Below are 6,474 nucleotides of genomic sequence, written 5' to 3'. Positions count from 1 at the left end.
GAAGATCCGTTAGAAAATCAACTGCCATGTGTGACCAAAGCCGTTGTGGAACGGGTAAGGGATGTAACTTACCTCTGGGCAGGTGTGTAGGAGCCTTACATTGGGCGCACACCGAGCAGGAGGAAACAGAAACCCTCATGTCCCGAGCCAAGGTAGGCCATCCGGGACTTCCTAGACAGACAGCGCACCGTCCGATCGATCCCCGGATGACCAGAGGAGGGTGATGTGTGGGCCCAATAGAACAACTGGTCACGGACAGCAGACGGAATGTACCGAATTCCGACGGGACACTGGAGTTGAGCGGGTTCAGTACGCAACGCCCGCTCAATGTCCGTGTCCAACTCCCACACGACCGGCGCTACAGGCAGGAGGCTGAGAGAATGGGAGTCTGATCCATGGGCCACTCCTCTGTGTCATACAGTCGGGACAGTGCGGCTGCCTTAACATTCTGGGAACCTGGTCTGTAGGACAGGGTAAACACAAAATGGGTAAAGAACATGGCCCACCTTGCCTGACGAGGATTCAGTCTCCTCGCTGCCCGGATGTACTCCAGGTTGCGGTGGTCAGTCCAGATGAGGAAAGGGTGTTTAGCCCCCTCAAGCCAATGTCTCCACGCCTTCAAAGCCTTAACCACAGCCAACAGCTCCCGGTCCCCCACATCATAGTTCCGCTCTGCCGGGCTGAGCCGAGGTAAACAGAGCTCTCAGCTGCCCAAAAGCCCTGTCCGCCTCAACCGACCACTGAAGACATACAGGACCCCCCTTCAGCAGTGAGGTAATGGGAGCAGCCACCTTGTCAAAACCCCGGATAAATCTCCGGTAGCAATTGGCAAACCCTAAAAATCGCAGCACCTCCTTTACCTTGGTGGGAGTCGGCCAATTATGCACGGCTGCTATGCGGTCACTCTCCATCTCCACCCCCTGATGTGAAATGCGATACCCTAGGAAGGAGACAGACTGTTGAAAGAACAGGCATTTCTCAGCCTTGACGTACAGGTCATGCTCCAACAGTCGTCCAAGTACCTTGCGCACCAAGGACACATGCTCGGCGCATGTAGCGGAGTATATCAGAATGTCATCGATATACACCACTACACCCGCCTGTGCAGGTCCCTGAAAATCTCATCTACGAAGGATTGGAAGAGGTACTCATAATGCCCTGAGGTGGCTAAATGCAGTTTTCTATTTGTCTCCCTCTTTGATACGCACCAGATTGTATGCACTCCTGAGATCCAGTTTAGTGAAGAAGCGCACCCAGTGCATTAATTAACTCAATCGCCGTGGCAATAAGAGGTAGCGGGTAACTGTACCTCACCGTGATATGATTGAGACCCCTATAATCAATGCACGGGTGCAGACCTCCATCCTTCATATGTCTCCATAGTCACCATCTCCTCTTGCGACAGGGGATACACGTGACTCCTGGGAAGTGCAGCGTCTACCAGGAGATTTATCGCACAATCCCCCCTTCGATGGGGTGGTAATTGAGTCGCCTTCTTCTTACAGAAGGCAAGAGCCAAATCGGCATATTCTGGGGGAATGTGCATGGTGGAGACCTGGTCTGGACTTTCCACCATGGTAGCACCAACGGAAACCCCTACACACCTCCCCGAGCACTCTCACGACCACCCCGTGAGAGCCCTCTGTTGCCAGGAAATGGTGGGGTTATGACGAGCCAACCAGGGAAGGCCTAGTACCACAGGAAACGCAGAAGAGTCAATGAGAAAGAGACTGATTCTCTCCTCGTGACCCCCCTGAGTCTCCATGGCCAGGGAAATGGTGGCCTCCCTGATTAGCCCGGATCCTAATGGTCGACTATCCAGAGCGTGAACCGGGAAAGGTCTAACTACAGGAATAATGGTGATCCCTAAGCTAAGTGCGAACGCTCTGTCAATAAAATTCCCAGCTGAGCCTGAATCAATGAGCGCCGTATGCTGGGAATGCGGGGAGAACTCTGGGAAACGAACAGGTACAAACAGGTGGACAACAGAGGACTCTGGATGAGAGTGGTGCATACTCACCTGGGGTGTCGCCAGAGTGCCCTGCCGGCTGCCTCGACTCCCAGAGGGACCCCCCGGCACCGACCGGCAGTGTGCCCTCTGCGGCCACAGATGGTGCACATGGAGGCCCCTCCTCCAGCCTCCCTATGCGCAGCCCCTCCCAACTCCATAGGCATAGGAGCGGGTGTGCTGGGAGATGGAACCTACAGAGCCCCCTCAGGACGTCCACGGATGACCAGCAGGTTATCCAACCGGATGAACATATTCACCAGTTGATCAAAGGTGGGGGTGGCATCCCTGCAGGCCAACTCCCGTCGGATGTCCTCACGTAAGCTGCATTGATAGTGGTTGATGAGGGCCCTGTCGTTCCATTCTGCTCCGGCGGCCAAGGTCCGGAACTCCAGCGCGAAATCCTGTGCACTCATCGTCCCCTGCCTCAAATGGAAGAGTAGTTCACCCACCGCTCTACCTTCGGGCGGATGGTCAAAGACGGCCCGGAAGGGTAAATTCCTCGAAGTGGTCCAACGCCACGTCTTCCTCTCCCCACACGGTGTTTGCCCACTCCAGAGCTCTCCCCGAGAAGCATGAGACGAGGGTGGATACTGTCTCCCTTCCTGAGGGAGCTGGGTGAACAGTGGCCAGGTATAGGTCCAGTTGTAAAAGGAAACCCTGGCACTGTGCGGCTGTCCCATCATACTCAACCGGGGAAGGGAGAGACGTGTTCCACTGGAGCTGGATCCGGACGGGACGGGTAGAGATAACCCCGGTTGAGCTGGCCGAGGCGCTGGAGAGACTTCCTCTCTCTCCCAGCGGGTCCATGGTCTGGACAACGAGATGATGTAGCATAGCCGCATGTTCCTGGACGCGTTCCTCAACTCCTCTGACCGGGTACCTGCTCCTGCTGACTCCATGGTTAGGTGTAAGATTCTGTTAGGAGTGTGTATTGGAGGCGAAGTCAGGTGCAGGAGAGCAGAGTGTAGTGAACAGACACACTTTTTATTCCGGTCCAAAATGACAGCACAAAGTAACATAAAATGTGCCTGAACACGGAACATAGACAAAAAGTAATGCGTGTAACAATATCCACAATTCCAAAATACACGTAACACAAGCAATCTTACACAAAGACATGATGGGGAACAGACGAATAAATACATATGGATTGATTGGGGAATGAATGACCAGGTGTGCAGGGAACAAGACAAAACAAATGGATACATGAAAAATGGAGTGGTGATGGCTAGAAAGCCGGTGACGTCGCCTGAACAAAAAGAGGAGCCGACTTCAGCGGAAGTCGTGACAGATACATAACGAAAAAGACATTACAGGCCAAACAAATTCTTACAATTTACACACATTTAAAATAAGCATTGACAAAGTGCACAGTGGAACACATACATTTCATAATACATTTTATCTAGAAAGTAGAATTTTCTCAACTTAGACATATTATTTAATGTCTGTATGACGACATATACTGTATGTGTTAATGTGGAAGGGGAGATGGATTCCATCCTTGTGTAATTCCTTATCCTAGTGTACAGTACTTCAATGTTACTGTGTAGCCTGATGTGTGTCATATTCCAGCTCCATTCCTACTCTCTAAGAGCAAGAGACAGAGTACAGAGACACACAGAGCCAGCTGGGTGAATAGTTACCTAACAGAGGGGGTACAGGCCAGGACTCAATATCAACAGTCTTTTTTTGAACTTGCTCCCAGTTCCCTTAGCAATGCAAAGTACTCCGGAAAAGCAATTTGAGGAAAGCATAAGCCTATGGCTGCGAATCGATACAAATTATAGAGCAGAATGTTGCATCTAATCGTTTTTTTAACGACTTAATTAAATTGATATGTATAGGTTACAGGAAACAGCCACAGATTGTAAAACAAGCTTCTTTCCTGCTCAGCCCTCTGACATGAGTTTTCATCTTGGCGACACCGGGCGTGTTCCGCCCAGCCTCCAACATTTTTTATTACAGGATGTAGCTATGACATCCACTGTTTTGATTTATAATCCTTGTGATGACTCTGCCATAGTTCGCTGCTCATATTATTGCCAATCTTGGTAATTTCATTCAAAAACAGACTGGGTTTTTCTCCACTTCACTGTCTTGAACATTGCCAAGGTCGATTGGGTATGATAATTCCAATCAGTAATAAATTGATTTCTTCTTGCTTGCTAATACATTACCCCCCCAACCCCATCCTCCTGAACCCCCATTCCTAAAGCACCCACCACTTGAAGAGGGAGAATCACAATTGACGTGATTCAATTTAAGATCAGAAAAGCATTACTGGCTTCCTCTGTGTGAGTGAGAGTATGCCATAAGGAATGGAGGGTACATAGGAATAGAGGGTCCACAGTCCAGAACGCCTACTGTTATCTGCCAGTTTACCACACTCTTTGACACCTAACATGACTGAAAAGCTGTTAATCTAATAAGAACAGTGATAAGCGAATGTCTGACAGCTCACCTGCCCAAGCCCCCCCCCCACCCCCCAAAAAACGTAGGCTTTTTTAGAATACTTTTCAAACACACGAGACTGCTTTGACAAATAGTGATGAACTCTGTAAATTTTCCAGATATCACAGCAATATTCTCACTTTTAACAGTGTCTTGAAATATTCTATATTGATCTTCATGGTGCAGTAAAATACCATATAACCACAGAGTGCTCTTAGTGAATAGAAAATCAATTGTATCCTGAAAGTTTTGCAGAAAGTCTCAGATATGTGTTAAAATATCCGTTTTTCATCCTATTCATCGTAGTCAGCTCCCCCGGCTTCAAAAGCTTATGGATGTTGAGACAGTAAATAAGAAAACATAAAAGCTGCGGGCACGAAATTATTCATCTCGCATGGAACTTATATTTTCATAGATTGTACATTTTTTTCCCTAATAATGAATGGTTATGAATTAATAAATGAGCTGTCATAACAGTCAGACAAACATTAATAGTGTTGAGAATAAGTCTATAGGAAATAAGTAGCCTAAAAATAAAGAGTATCACAGAGTTCCCTATGCTCTTTGGTGATACCTACAGTAGGGTGGTGTAGTCATAGAATGAGGGGAATAGTTAGATACTGAATGTAATAGTGAATTTAATACCTAATTGGGCTTTTCTCCATCTTTCTTTCATCTATCCAAGGGGCCATTAACTTAGAGCATATTGGAACCCAGCCCACAGTTAGCTCTTCTCATGAACCATCCCAGTGGAAAGGTCAGTCATACTGAAAAGGAACCACGGAATCTTGAGCTGCATCCAATTGGTATTAGTCTGTCACAGCCATCAGCTCTGACAGATCCAGACAGATAGGAGCCGGGAGATTTGAGGTAGTGTCTGAAACATGGGCTGAAATGTCTGGTTCCCCCCCTCACAGCTTATCCACCTACGAGCCTGCTCACCTTTATTGATCTTCTTAAAGAAAAACCGTCCCACAAACAGGTGATCATAAAGTCTCATGGTCACCCAGCTGTCCAAATACTTGTTACGTCCAAAAACAGAACCATTTGGGTTCACTGTGAGGCTTCATTTCGGGAAATTGTATTGTCATCATGTGGTGGTATAATTTGGCTAGCGGCTTTGTGGGCGCTTTCTGTCAGCTATTCAAGTCTGCCAACCCACGATCCCACAACCCCCCCCAGATACGTCTTGGGAACCTTCTCCAATATACAGGTACATCATTTTTTTTACCATCCTGTAAATTGTTGGATTTGCGCTGGTTTATCTAAATGACATTCTTAGAGCCTGAAAAGTTCCAAATTAATATAAATATACCACAGACAAGTAAATACACAATGCCATATTCAATAAAAACCTGCCATAGCAATGTTTATGCAGCCTATCTTTCTTTAGGTGAGCATAACTTCATCCTCCGTTGAAAAAACATTGGCTTACTCGGTACTTAATGCTGTACAGGTACTTGACCCAGTGAAATGGTGCCGCCACAATAAACAGACTATAACCGACAGACAAAACAACGAAGACCTGAGCGGCAGCAAAACCTTGTGGCTGCCTCTCTGGGCGCCACACAGTCTCTGTCAATGTAAAGCCAATTCATTGTATCTACTTGTTCAGATCCAAAGGAGGCATAGATATGAAATTGTAGGTAGCTATTGCCTTCTGTAGTGTCTCATAAAGCACAATGGTTCACTGATTGCCGTACTGGCCATGCTATTGTGAATTCATGTGCTATTAATATGTTATTGTGAAAGAATATGCCCGTGAGAAGATTGATTTGGTCTAAATCCGCAGACTACCACAGAGATCCACACCATGCTCAGTGCCCAGTATTATGACATGGAGTGTCCACATCATGTATTCACTACAGCTATTTCCTGAGCCAAACCAAATCTAAACTTTCATGCACTTAAAACCGGCCTGCCTTTGATAACTTTGACATCTCGCTATGAGAGTGGCTCTGACTTTTGATTGAATTCCAGTCCCTGATAAAATCACCATTGTTAAAAAA

The sequence above is a fragment of the Oncorhynchus kisutch genome, linkage group LG4 (assembly GCF_002021735.2).
Source record: "Oncorhynchus kisutch isolate 150728-3 linkage group LG4, Okis_V2, whole genome shotgun sequence".
Lineage (NCBI taxonomy): Eukaryota > Metazoa > Chordata > Actinopteri > Salmoniformes > Salmonidae > Oncorhynchus > Oncorhynchus kisutch.
This window is presented reverse-complemented; position numbering follows the sequence as displayed.